Below are 15,811 nucleotides of genomic sequence, written 5' to 3' on the forward strand. Positions count from 1 at the left end.
GAACAAATTGAAAGCATGATCTTGAAGAGATATTTTTACAATCATGTTCATAGAAGAATTATTCACAAAAGTGAACAAGTGGAAGAACTCAAAAGTCCTTCTATGGAGGAATGGATAAAAAAAATGTGATATGCGGGAGGAGAGCAAGATGGCGGCCGAGTAACAGCTTCCTTGCATCTGGGCACTGTGAGTCTGGGGAGATAGGACTCCAGGCATCTCTGGCTGGTGGTATCTGCCTATCATCACCACTGTGAGGATACAGGGAGTCAGCGAGAGACTTCTGGACCCCAAGAGGAGGACTAAAACAGTGGAAAAACGGCAAGTGGTCACGTGTGTTCAATCCATCTAAACCCACCCACAACTGTAAGCTCAGTAGCACCGAGACTGCAAACGGAAAGGCCTTACCTGTGAACTGTTCTGGTGTCTTTGGACTTGGCACTCAGCTGAACTGCCTTGGGGAGAGCCTGAGTGGGAAAGTGGAGAACTTTGGCAGTTGTCTAGGGCCCCAGTCTGAGCCGCTGAGCCAGATGAAGCTAATAGTGTTTGGCTGTGGGCCACAGGGAGCCATTGTGAGCGATCTACCCTGGCAAGCTCTGCCTTCAAGGTCGCGGAGCTGGAATTGGGTGGGAGATGGTAACCTAGCAACTGAGTAGCTTAAGGGTGGGGTCTGAGCCACCTTGCAGCCCTAACCCTCAGGAGCAGAGTGAGACCGGTTTTGACACACAAGGTAAGCGGATAGCCATTTCAGCAGTGATTTCAGTGACAAGCACTTTCCTGGGAAAGCTTCTGCTCAGCAAGTTTACAAGTTCAAAGTGCCTTTTAAGTGGGCTGAAGAGAGATTTAGGGTGTCTACCTGCTGGGGTTTGAGAAATCAGCAGCCTGCAGTCATATCAGAACTGTGATTAACATCTCATGCCCCAGAAGACCACGTGTAGTCCAGACAATATTCAACAACATATACATACTGCTTTGTTTTTGGTTGTGTGTTTTGTTTTGTTTTGTTTTTTGTTTGGTTGCTTTTTGTTTGTTTATTTTGATGTTGTTGATGTTGTTTTGTTTTTTAATTTCAACCTTTTCCGTACAGATCTTTTTTCTTTCTCAATTTTTCTAGTGTAATTGTAATTTCCCATTGCTGCCTTTTTCAACAACTGGAACTTCATTTTTGCTAGTATTTCTACCGATATTATTTGATTTTTCACCAAATTTTGTCCCGTAAAGTTTTCTGTTTCCTTGTTTTGGTTTGATTTATAGCATTTTTGTCTTTCCTCTCTACTTGGTGGAGGTGGGGTACTGTGTCTGATCAGGTTAGCAAAGAGCTGCTGACCTCAAGGGAACCACCCAACTGGGCACTCCCAGAAGGTGCAGTTTTTTTGAGGTTGTGTCAAAGTACCCTACTGTACACCTATATTGCTCTGTCTCCCTCTATCTGTGCCTCTCTTCTTTTTGTCAATATTCCTTTTACCCACCCCCTCTCCTATCTCTATTTTTTTTTTCTTTTTGCTTATTCCTCCTTTCTTTCATCCCTTTCTTGCTCTTCAACCTTCTCATCCTTCTGGTCCTGTACCAAAAGGACTCATCGAAACCTTAGTCCACAGGCACCAGAACTTAAAGAGCAAGAGGAAGTCAAAGGAAAATTAGGGCAAGGAAACAGACAAAAGAAATCACTCATGAGGAAGAATCAGCAGAAAACTCCAGACAACGTGAAGAACCAGTCCAGAACAACCCCGCCAAGGGACCATGAGGTAGCTACTGCAGAGGATTCCACCTATAAAGAAATGTTAGGAATGACAGAAAGGGAATTTAGAATACACATGATGAAAACAATGAAAGAAATGATGGAAACAATGAAGGAAACTGCTAATAAAGTAGAAAATAACCAAAAGGAAATCCAAAAACAGAATCAAAAGACATGAACGATATGAAGAATATAAAAAGGATATAGCAGAGCTGAAGGAACTGAAACAGTCAATTAGGGAACTTAAAGATGCGATGGAAAGTATCAGCAACAGGTTAGACCATGCAGAAGAAAGAATTTCAGAGGTAGAAGACAAAGTTCTTGAGATAACTCAGATAGTAAAAGAGGCAGAAAAGAAGAGAGAGAAAGCAGAACGTTCACTGTCAGAATTATGGGACTTTATGAAGCATTCCAACATATGAGTTATAGGAATCCCAGAAGGGGAAGAAGAATGCCCCAGAGGAATGGAAGCCATACTAGAGAATATTATAAAAGAAAATTTCCCAAATATCACCAAAGATTCTGACACACTGCTTTCAGAGAGATATGGGACCCCAGGTCGCCTCAACTCTACCCGAGCTTCACCAAGACATATTGTGATGAACCTGTCCAAAGTCAAGACGAAAGAAAAGATTCTGCAAGCTGCCAGGAGTAAGCGCCAGTTGACCTACAGGGGCAAATCCATCAGAGTGACCGCAGACTTCTCTAATGAAACTTTCCAAGCAAGAAGACAATGTTCATCTACCTTTAATCTACTTAAACAGAACAATTTCCTGCCCAGAATTCTGTACCCTGCTAAGCTAAGTTTCAAAATTGATGGAGAAATCAAATCATTGATGGATATACAAACATTGAGGAAATTTGCCACAACAAGACCAGCTCTACAGGAAATACTTCAACCTGTTCTACACACTGACCATAACAATGGATCAGCAACAAAGTGAGAACTCAGAAATTAAAGGACAGAACCTAACCTGCACACTGATGCAAAAGATAAAACTAAGCAATGGACTCTCACAAAATAAGACGAATAGAATACTACCACAGTTATCAATTATCTCAATAAATGTTAATGGCTTGAATTCACCACTGAAGAGACATAGATTGGCTGACTGGATTAAAAAACACAAGCCATCCATTTGCTGTCTGCAAGAAACACACCTTCAAAAGCCAAATTAAAATTTGGCTTCAAAAGACAAATTAAAATTCCAAGTAAAGCGTTGGAAGACAATTTTTCAGGCAAATGGAAGTCAGAAGAAAAGAGGAGTTGCAATCTTATTTTGAGATACATGTGGATTTAAAGCAACTAAAGTCAAAAAAGACAAAGTTGGTCACTTTCTATTGGTCAAGGGAAAAATATAACATGAAGACGTTTCAATTCTAAACATTTATGCACCCAATTTAAATGCTCCCAGATTCTTGAAACAGACCTTACTCAGTCTGAGCAATATGATATCTGATAATACCATCATAACAGGGGACTTTAACACTCCTCTTACAGAGCTGGACAGATCCTCTAAACAGAAATTAAACAAGGATATAAGAGATGTAAATGAGACTCTAGAACAACTGTGCTTGATAGACGCATATAGAACACTCCTTCCCAAAGATAAAGAATATACATTCTTCTCATCACCCCATGGAACATTCTCCAAAATTGATCATATCCTGGGACACAAAACAAATATCAACAGAATCAAAAGAATTGAAATTTTACCTTGTATCTTCTCAGACCATAAGGCACTAAAGGTGGAACTCAACTCTATCAAAAATGCTTGACCCCACCCAAAGGCACGGAAATTAAACAATCTTCTGTTGAATAACAGATGGGTGCAGGAAGAAATAAAACAGGAAATCATTAACTTCCTTGAGCATAACAACAATGAAGACACAAGCTACTAAAACCTGTGGGATACTGCAAAAGCAGTTTTGAGAGGAAAATTCATCGCTTTAGATGCCTACATTCGAAAAACAGAAAGAGAGCGCATCAACAATCTCACAAGCCATCTTATGGAATTGGAAAAAGAAGAACAATCTAAGCCTAAACTCAGTAAAAGAAAAGAAATATCCAAAATCAAATCAGAGATCAATGAAATTGAAAACAAAAAAATCATTCAGAAAATTAATGAAACAGGAGTTGGTTTTTTGAAAAAATAAATAAAATAGAAAAACCATTGGCAAGACTAATGAGGAATAGAAAAGTAAAATCTCTAGTAACCTCACTCAGAAATGATAAAGGGGAAATAACAACTGATCCCACAAAGATACAAGAGATCATTTCTGAATAGTACCAGAAACTCTATGCCCAGAAATTTGACAATGTGAAGGAAATGGATCAATATTTGAAATCACACCCTCTCCCTAGACTTAGCCAGGAAGAAATAGAGCTCTTGAACAGACCAATTTCAAGCACTGAGAATGTTCATCATCTCTATATATTAGAGAAATGCAAATCAAAACATCCCTGAGATATCATCTAACCCCAGTGAGAATGGCCCACATCACAAAAGCTCAAAACTGCAGATGCTGGCGTGGATGTGGAGAGAAGGGAACACTTTTACACTGCTGGTGGGACTGCAAACTAGTACAACCTTTCTGGAAGGAAGTATGGAGAAACCTCAAAGCACTCAACCTAGACCTCCCATTCGATCCTGCAATCCCATTACTGGGCATCTACCCAGAAGGAAAAAAATCCTTTTATCATAAGGACACTTGTACTAGACTGTTTATTGCAGCTCAATTTACAATCGCCAAAATGTGGAAACAGCCTAAATGCCCACCAACCCAGGAATGGATTAACAAGCTGTGGTATATGTATACCATGGAATACTATTCAGCCATTAAAAAAATGGAGACTTTACATCCTTCGTATTAACCTGGATGGAAGTGGAAGACATTATTCTTAGTAAAGCATCACAAGAATGGAGAAGCATGAATCCTATGTACTCAATCTTGATATGAGGACAATTAATGACAAGGTTATGGGGGGGGAGCAGAAAGAGGGATGGAGGGAGGGGGTGGGGCCTTAGTGTGTGTCACACTTTATGGGGGCAAGACATGATTGCAAGAGGGACTTTACCTAACAATTGCAATCAGTGTAACTGGCTTATTGTACCCTCAATGAATCCCCAACAATAAAAAAAAAAAAAAAAGAGAAAAAAAAAATCTTCCAACCAAAAAATGCCCTGGTCCAGATGGCTTCACACCAGAATTCTATCAAATCTTCAAGGAAGAGCTGATTCCTGTACTGTAGAAATTATTCCAAAAAATTGAGGAAGAAGGAATCTTCCCCAACACATTCTATGAAGCAAACATCACCCTGATACCAAAACCAGGAAAAGACCCAAACAAAAAGGAGAATTTCAGACCAATCTCACTCATGAATATAGATGCAAAAATTCTCAACAAAATCCTAGCCAATAGATTACAGCTTATCATCAAAAAAGTCATTCATCATGATCAAGTTGGCTTCATCCTAGGTCTGCAAGGCTGGTTTAACATTCGCAAGTCCATAAACGTTATCCACCATATTAACAGAGGCAAAACTAAAGATCACATGATCCTCTCAATAGATGCAGAAAAAGCATTTGTTAAAATCCAGCATCCTTTTCTAATTAGAACACTGAAGAGTATAGGCATAGGTGGCACATTTCTAAAACTGATTGAAGCTGTCTATGACAAACCCACTGCTAATATTTGACTGGAGTAAAACTGAAAGCTTTTCCTCTTAGAACTGGAACCAGACAAGGTTGTCCTCTGTCACCTTTACTATTCAACATAGTGCTGGAAGTTCTAGCCAATACAATTAGGCAAGACAAGGAAATAAAGGGAATCCAAATGGGAGCAGAGGAGGTCAAACTCTCCCTCTTTGCTGACGACATGATCTTATACTTAGAGAACCCCAAAGACTCAACCACAAGAGTCTTAGAAGTCATCAAAAAATACAGTAATGTTTAAAATCAATGTCCACAAGTCAGTAGCCTTTTTATACACCAATAATAGTCAAGATGAGAAGTTAATTAAGGACACAACTCCCTTCACCATAGTTTCAAAGAAAATGAAATACCTAGGAATATACCTAACGAAGGAGGTGAAGGACCTCTATAAAGAAAATTACGAAATCCTCAGAAAGGAAATAGCAGAGAATATTAACAAATGGAAGAATATACCATGCTCATGGATGGGAAGAATCAACATTGTTAAAAAGTCTATACTTCCCAAAGCAATCTACCTATTCAATGCCATTCCTATCTAAATACCAACATTGTACTTTCAAGATTTGGAAAAAATGATTCTGCATTTTGTATGGAACCGGAAAAAAACCCGTATAGTAATAGTTCTTAGTAATAAAAATAAAGCTGGGGGCTTCAGCATTCCAGATTTTAGTCTGTACTACAAAGCCATAGTGGTCAAGACAGCATGGTACTGGCACAAAAACAGAGACATAGACACTTGGAATCGAATTGAAAACCAAGAAATGAAACTAACATCTTACAACCACCTAATCTTTGATAAACCAAACAAGAACATACCTTGGGGGAAAGACTCCCTATTCAATAAATGGCATTGGAAGAACTGGATGTCTACATGTAAAAGACTGAAACTGGACCCACACCTTTCCCCACTGACAAAAATTGATTCAAAATGGACAAAGGACTTAAATTTAAGGCATGAAACAATAAAAATCCTCCAAGAAAGCATAGGAAAAACACTGGAAGATATTGGCCTGGGGAAAGACTTCATGAAGAAGACTGCCATGGCAATTGCAACAAAAATAAACAAATGGGACTTCATTCAACTGAAAAGCTTCTGTACAGCTAAGGAGATAATAACCAAAGCAAAGAGACAACCTACACAATTGGAAAGGATATTTGCATATTTTCAATCAGACAAAAGCTTGATAACTAGGATCTATAGAGAACTCAAATTAATCCACATGAAAAAAGCCAACAATCCCATATATCAATGGGCAAGAGACATTAATAGAAACTTCTTTAAAGATGACAGATGAATGGCTAACAAACACATGAAAAAATGTTCATCATCTCTATATATTAGAGAAATGCAAATCAAAACAACCCTGAGATATCATCTAACCCCAGTGAGAGTGGCCCACATCACAAAATCTCAAAACTGCAGATGCTGGCGTGGATGTGGAGACAAGGGAACACTTTTACACTGCAGGTGGGACTGCAAACTAGTACAACCTTTTTTGGAAGGAAGTATGGAGAAACCTCAAAGCACTCAAGCTAGACGTCCCTTTTGATCCTGCAATCCCATTACTGGGCATCTACCTAGAAGGAAAAAAATCCTTTTATCATAAGGACACTTGTACTAGACTGTTTATTGCAGCTCAATTTACAATCGCCAAAATGTGGAAACAGCCTAAATGCCCACCAACCCAGGAATGGATTAACAAGGTGTGGTACATGTATACCATGAAATACTATTCAGCTATTAAAAAAAAAATGGTGACTTTACAGCCTTCGTATTAACCTGGATGGAAGTGGAAGACATTATTCTTAGTAAAGCATCACAAGAATGGAGAAGCATGAATCCGATGTACTCAATTTTGAAATGAGGACAATTAAAGACAATTAAGGTTATGGGAGGGGGGAAAAGAAAGAGGGATGGAGGGAGTGGGGTGGGGCCTTGGTGTGTGTCACACTTTATGGGGGCAAGACATAATTTCAAGAGGGACTTTACCTAACAATCGCAATCAGTGTAACCTGGCTTATTGTACCCTCAATGAATCCCCAACAATAAAATAAATAAATAAATAAATAGTGATATGCACACAATGAAATATTTTTCAGCCTTTTAAAAAAAGAGATCTATTGAATAGGGATTCTTTCCCCCCCCAAAAAAAATCTATTGAATAGAAATTCTTCATTGGGGAAAGATTCCCTATTTCATAGATCTTTTTTTAAAGTCTGAAAACTATTGCATTGTGGTGCTGGGAAAACTAGATATCTACAAGAGAAAAACTGAAGCTGGATCTGCACCTTTCTCTACTCACAAAAATTGTTTCAAGATGGATAAAAGATTTGAATCAAAGGCATGAAATGATAAAAATTCTCAAAGTTAGACCATGCAGAAGAAAGAATTTCAGTGGTAGAAGACAAAGTTTTTGAGATAACTCAGATAGTAAAAGAGGCAGAAAAGAAGAGAGAGAAAGCAGAACGTTCACTGTCAGAATTATGGGACTTTATGAAGCGTTCCAACATACGAGTTATAGGAATTCCAGAAGGGGAAGAAGAATGCCCCAGAGGAATGGAAGCCATACTAGAGAATATTATAAAAGAAAATTTCCCAAATATCACCAAAGATTCTGACACACTGCTTTCAGAGGGATATCGGACCCCAGGTCACCTCAACTCTAACCGAGCTTCTCCAAGACACATTGTGATGAACCTGTCCAAAGTCAAGACCAAAGAAAAGATTCTGCAAGCTGCCAGGAGTAAGCGCCAGTTGACCTACAGGGGCAAATCCATCAGAGTGACCGCAGACTTCTCTAATGAAACTTTCCAAGCAAGAAGACAATGGTCATCTACCTTTAATCTACTTAAACAGAACAATTTTCAGCCCAGAATTCTGTACCCTGCTAAGCTAAGCTTCAAAATTGACGGAGAAATCAAATCATTTACGGATATACAAACATTGAGGAAATTCACCACAACAAGACCAGCTCTACAGGAAATACTTCAACCTGTTCTGCACACTGACCACCACAATGGATCAGCAGCAAAGTAAGAACTCAGAAATTAAAGGACAGAACCTAACCTCCACACTGATGCAAAAGATAAAACTAAGCAATGGACTCTCACAAAATAAGACGAATAGAATACTACCACACTTGTCAATTATCTCAATAAATGTTAATGGCTTGAATTCCCCACTGAAGAGACATAGATTGGTTGACTGGATTAAAAAACACAAGCCATCCATTTGCTGTCTGCAAGAAACACACCTGGCTTCAAAAGACAAATTAAAGCTCCGAGTCAAGGGTTGGAAGACAATTTTTCAGGCAAATGGAATTCAGAAGAAAAGAGGAGTTGCAATCTTATTTTCAGACACATGTGGATTTAAAGCAACTAAAGTCAAAAAAGACAAAGATGGTCACTTTATATTGGTCAAGGGAAAAATACAACAAGAAGACATTTCAATTCTAAATATTTATGCACCCAATTTAAATGCTCCCAGATTCTTGAAACAAACCTTACTCAGTCTGAGCAATATGATATCTGATAATACCATCATAACAGGGGACTTTAACACTCCTCTTACAGAGCTGGACAGATCCTCTAAACAGAAATTAAACAAGGATATAAGAGACTTAAATGAGACTCTAGAACAACTGTGCTTGATAGACGCATATAGAACACTCCACCCCAAAGATAAAGAATATACATTCTTCTCATCACCCCATGGAACATTCTCCAAAATTGATCATATCCTGGGACACAAAACAAATATCAACAGAATCAAAAGAATTGAAATTTTACCTTGTATCTTCTCAGACCATAAGGCACTAAAGGTGGAACTCAACTCTAACAAAAATGCTCGACCCCACCCAAAGGCATGGAAACTAAACAATCTTCTGTTGAATAACAGATGGGTGCAGGAAGAAATAAAACAGGAAATCATTAACTTCCTTGAGCATAACAACAATGAAGACACAAGCTACCAAAACCTGTGGGATACTGCAAAAGCAGTTTTGAGAGGAAAATTCATCGCTTTAGATGCCTACATTCGAAAAACTGAAAGAGAGCACATCAACAATCTCACAAGAGATCTTATGGAATTGGAAAAAGAAGAACAATCTAAGCCTAAACTCAGTAGAAGAAAAGAAATATCCAAAATCAAATCAGAGATCAATGAAATTGAAAACAAAAGAATCATTCAGAAAATTAATGAAACAAGGAGTTGGTTTTTTGAAAAAATAAATAAAATAGATAAACCATTGGCCAGACTAACGAGGAATAGAAAAGTAAAATCTCTAGTAACCTCAATCAGAAATGATAAAGGGGAAATAACAACTGATCCCACAGAGATACAAGAGATCATCTCTGAATACTACCAGAAACTCTATGCCCAGAAATTTGACAATGTGAAAGAAATGGATCAATATTTGGAATCACACCCTCTCCCTAGACTCAGCCAGGAAGAAATAGAGCTCCTGAACAGACCAATTTCAAGCACTGAGATCAAAGAAACAATAAAAAAGCTTCCAACCAAAAAATGCCCTGGTCCAGATGGCTTCACTCCAGAATTCTATCAAACTTTCAAGGAAGAGCTTATTCCTGTACTGCAGAAATTATTCCAGAAAATTGAGGAAGAGGGAAAAGATTTTATAAAGAAGATTTCTGTGTCAACTGCAACAACGAAAATAAATAAATGGGACTTAATTAAACTGAAAAGCTTCTGTAAAGCTAAGAAGACAATAACGAAAGCAAATAGACAACCTTCAGAATGGGTAAAAATAATTGCATATTATGAATCAGACAAAGGCTTGATAACTAGGAGCTACAGAAAATTCAAATTAATCAACCAAAAAAAGAGCTAATAATCCCACCTATCACTGGACAAGAAACATGAACAGAACCTTCTCTAAGGAGGACAGGAAAATGGCTAACATACATATGAAAAAAAATGCTTATTGTTCCTAATTATCAGAGAAATGAAAATCAAAACCACCCTGAGATATTACCTAACCCCAGTAGGATTAGCCCACATCAGAAAGTTCCAAAGCTGCAGATGCTGGCACAAGTGTAGAGAGAGGGGAACACTCTTACACTGTTGGTGAGACTGCAAACTAACATAGTCCCTCTGTAAAGAAATGTGGAGAATCCTTAAGTATCTCAAATGAGATCTCCCATTTGACTCCATAATCCCACTACTAGTCACGTAGCCGAAAGAAAAAAAAATCGTTTTATCATAAGGACAGCTGCACTAGATTGTTTTTTGCAGCTCAATTTACAATCGCCAAGATGTGGAAACTACCCAAATGCCCATCAACTTAGGAATGGATTAAATTGTGGTACATGCACACCATGGAGCACTATTCAGCCATAAAAAGATGATGACTTCACATCTTTTGTAATATCCTGGATGGACTTGAAGCACATTCTTCTTAGTAAAGTACCTTAAGAATGGAAAAGCAATTATCCAATGTACTCAATACTAATGTGAAACCAGTAGATGATCTGACACATGGCCACATAGGAAAAAAACTCATTTCAAAGTTGGGGAGATGGGTAACAATGGCGGGCAGTTGGGTGCTCTCACAGAATGGACATGGGGTAGGGGTGTTTGACACACCTTTTGTGTGTGGGACATAACTATAAGAGGGGCTGTACCTAACAAAATTAAATAATTTGACCTGCTTGTTTATACCATCACAACAACATGAAATAAATTTACTTTAAAAAAAAAAATTAAAAGGAAGGAAATTTGTCACATACTACAACGTGGATTGACCCTGAGGACATTATGCCAAGCAAAATAATCCAGTTATCTAATAACACATGCTGCACAATTCTACTTACTTGATGTATCTAAAGTCATCAAACTCTTGAACATGGAACATAGAATAGTAGTGTCCAGGGACTGAGGGAAGGGGAAGGTCGAGATTTGCTGGTTCATTTGATGAGAACCATATAGAGGTTCAGTCATGCTGCCTAGGGGCAGTTCTGGGGATCTCTTGCACAGCAATGAGCATGTAGTTGACATTACTGTAAAGGACACTTAGAAATTGTTGGGAAGATAAATTTTATCTTATGGTTGTTAATTGCCACAATAAAAAAGTAGGTTAAGATAAGATGATAAAGGTCAAATATAAGGAGCATTTTTTATGCAATAGGAAGCCACTGAGGCTTACACTGGGTTGAGATAATGTAATTAGAACTGGATTCTAGATATTAGGGGTGAAGTGAGCTTTATCATGGAGTTGGGTGAATAGGGAAGTCCTCTGAGACATTGTAGAGGAAAAATTAGTTTCAGTTTTCATGAGGATTAGAAAGAGAACTCATTTCTGAAAAATGAATGAGGAGTTAAGTCTCAGTAGAAGCTGGAGAAGGGTGGATCATATAACATATATAATTAAGTGCATGAAGGGCATTAATCAGTACAGAATATTCCCAGTTTCCATTCATGCCTGTTTCCATTTAACAATTGTTTGACTTGTTAGGCTCATTTTTATATTCTTTTATTAAAGAAATATTTACTGAGAAAATAGGAGGAAAGATGGGAATAACACAGAAAGAATAAATGTAATTGCTTTCTTGTCCCCTGGAATTTGTTGTTGTTATTGTTCACAACCTATAGCAGTGATTCTTCCTTTATTATATATAAAATTCACCTGAGACCATTGCTTCTTCCTAAATCCTAATTTAGAATTTTTAAGGTGGAGTCTCGGAATGTTTACTTTTAACAAATCTCCAGATTAACTTAGCAGCAGATGGTGTCAGGACCATTCTTGAGAATCATAGTCCTATTGAGGCCTTGTGATCCATGCTAAGGACTAGGGACATTATCCTGTGCCTTTTGGCAAAACCCAGACATTAGCAAAGAAATGACAAAATTATGAATTAAGTATTTGGAAGTGGCTCTGATAGAGGAGTGGAGAAAGGATGAATCACAGGGAGGAAGATTGGCTGCAAAGAGGTTCACTAAATGTGGATTATTGCAAAGGTTCGTGTGAAGCAAGAAGAAGCCTACAGCAAAGGAGATAGATTCAAATGGCATTTAAAAGGTATGCTCAAAAGCCCTTATGATCATTTAGATGAATGTGGGGTGAGGAGAAATGGACAGGGAAGATAGGAAAGGTAACTAATTTTCATTAATCATGTAGAGAAAAAGACTCACCCAGATCTTGATATCATTAGTCTTTAGTGATGACGAATACCCACACTGGAGTGTTGAACAGGTAGTACTTGACTGTTCATCTGAGTCACAGAAGGTATATTTTCCATGCCAAAAATGAACTAATGTTTATAGTATGTATAGATGTACAGGACAGTGTCAAAACAATAGATAGTATAGGACAGTGTCCTATATCATAGGATACAAATGATAGACTGTTGAGCTTCTACTTAACTGGGCTATATCAGACTCTTAAAGATTTGGCCCTGATGGCATTTAAGAATTCAGTTTTAAGAGTGACCTCCCCTTCTGGGAATTAATTGCTGTTTTCTTACAAAATACTTCATATTGGGGGAAAACAAAATAAAACAAAAGCCCTTGTGTTTGAGATTGGGCAGCAAGCCTGGGAGGGGTGTAGGATGAAGACTGATTGTTGCCAAATATTCTTTCCAGCTTGCTTTGTCACAAAGTCTTTAGTGCTAGCAGCTGGGAGATTACACAGATGGGATTGACAAACAGAAACGGAGTCTCAGCCCTTGATGTTCAACCCATCCACTTCTTAGGATGGTGGTAGAGAGTAAGAACCAACCTGTAGATAGGAATTGCGTGCCTCCTCAATCCCAAGTCCCCTTTTATTAGATCCACTGTGAAGATGCCAGGTGAGGGTTTGGTGCCTACTACATAGCTCATTACAGATTACTGAGAGCTTTCTTATGTGACACCTAATTTGAATCCCACAACATTAACAATCCTGAAAGTAGGAAATTGAGAATTTTTGTCTTCCTTTTGCAGATGAGGACACTGGAATTTAGGAAGCTAAAGTGTCCCTCCCAAGGTTATGTATATGTATCCTGCTGGAACTGGGACCAAAGCACTGAAAATAAGACTTGAGTTAATTCTACAAAGCTTAACAGTCCTTTAAGCACCAAGGTCAACCTACTAGCCTATGGTCATCCACTTTTCACGTCTAATACAGCAGCTTCTCTCCATTATGGATGTGCCATGCCACAGGGACCTTGGCTTGAAGGTGTATCAGAGTGAGGACACACCAGAGCTGAGAGATGTTCACCATAATCCTCTCCCCAACCTCATGTGCAAGGTGTACACATCTCCCAGATGCCATGAACAGAACGTGGAAGCCACTGTTTTTCTTGATACCCAAATTGATGGTAGAGTCTACCAACAACAACAACAAAAACAACAGGGGAATCCAGGTGAGTAATGTATATATTTTTTTCCTTCAGGAATTCTCTACATCTGATTTCTAGCTTGCTCTTAGCATCAAGTGAAATTGGAAAAAGAGATGATTACACCAATTCTTGAAAAACATTTCCTGTTTCAGATATATAGCTGCCATGGCTGTCAGCATTTGGCTTTGCCATCTGTCGCTTGTCACAGAAATTCAAAGCTCTTCTATGTAAACCTTCCTTAAGTGAAATTCACTTGAAACAATTCTAAATATGAATAATTCTTTAATTTAGCAGCAAGCTCAGCCAATGGACCAGAAAAAAAATCAAAATTAAAAAATTGGAGAAGTGATATTATTATGCCTGCCATCTTGATGCCACTTAGTTCTCTTACTATCCAAGTTTGGGTAAACTCCAGAAATGAGCAAATGTTTAAAGAGAAAAAGGAATCATCACTGCAACAGCATGCCGATATTCTAACATCTAAGAATTAAACAAGCCACTGGGCATAGATAGTCCCTTGAGAGCCACACCAGCCATGGCCATGAATCTGGAGGAAGGGGGCAGGCTCAGAAGCTGTGCCTCTTGAAGGGGACACACACTGCTAGGACAGACACAGCTGCAGAGTCTCCGGGTCATTCTATCAGGCAATTGGAACTTAGATATGAAAGGGTGGTAATAGAGCTCAGGGAGCCACCAGGTAGGCAGACCGTGCTATTGGAAGAGGTAAAGAGATCCCGGGAGACACAACTGTGAGGATGGGTGGCTTTCACATGAAGCCCCAGGCGGATGAGCAGGACACAGTGACAGAGAATCCAGGAACAGGCTGCATTGCTCAACCAGAAGATGGACTTTCTCCAGCTCTTTCATTCCCTTTCCTTTGTACATTTTAAAATCATTTTCACTCTTTCAATTTCCTTCCAACCCCAGTTATTTGCTTAATGTTTACATGTGATCAGATTTATTTTCACAAAAGGACCCCATTGAGACCCCATTGCACTTGCCTTTCTGGGCATGCTCTAAGTTTCTGAGCAATGGCGAGTATAGGAAGGCTAACTTAGCAAAGGTGTGCTTGGATTGCATTGAGCAGGAACAGGCTCACCAGGGCCCCAGGAAAGTAAGCTTATGGCCTGCAGTTCCATCTGCACTGCAATGCTGAGTGTGTAATAGAGCAGGTGAGCCAAGTGTGCATCTGTAACTTGTGTGTTTGTCTCTACTGTCTATCCTGATCTTGCTTCCAGAGAAAGCAGAAGAACCACAGGTCTGCACACTAGGGAAGATCTCTAACTTGGATTTAGATATTGAAAGAAAACTTCTCCTTTCACTAGACCCTTTTTTCTAAAAGAAAAATAAATCATCAACTTTCCTTTCTAGAATCACACTTGGGGCTGGTTTATCCTGGAACCATGTTACCAGAGACTTCTGATTCCTTTTTATTAGCTTCACATTACAATAGGGATGGTGATTTGGCATATTTGGCTACTTTGGGTCCTGCACAGGCCTTGTCTATTGATAACTCTAACACAGTTTGTCTTTCTCTCAAGTGTGTTTGGTTAGTAAAATGTTTCTGTAATAAAACTATATTAAAGTTAGACAAATTTCTCCCATTACACTTCACTGATGGCAGACAATGTTAAATTGTCTGTTTTCTGCAGCCTTTGAATTTTGGTTCTGCTTTTTAACAATATGCATTATTTGGCTTTTATATACCTGTATATAAAGTACTATTAAGATTAATTTTACACTTTGTTACATTACCCCAACAAATCATACACCCTTGCCAGCTACAAAGCTAAGGTTACTGGAGCATTACTTAGGAAAACCTTTAGGCATAATATAATAGGATTTTAGACATACAGATCCCAAGTAATGACAACTCTACAGCTATTTCTGCTAGAATAGAAGTATTACTAAAATTTTGCAAAGTGAATGTTTTATTGATTGAGGCTAATTCCTGGTTTCTCCTTCTTTTTAAACATGCTAGGCTACCAGCTCTATCTTTACTCTAACACATTTCAGTAACCAG

This window comes from Nycticebus coucang, chromosome 16, assembly GCF_027406575.1.
Source record: "Nycticebus coucang isolate mNycCou1 chromosome 16, mNycCou1.pri, whole genome shotgun sequence".
NCBI lineage: Eukaryota > Metazoa > Chordata > Mammalia > Primates > Lorisidae > Nycticebus > Nycticebus coucang.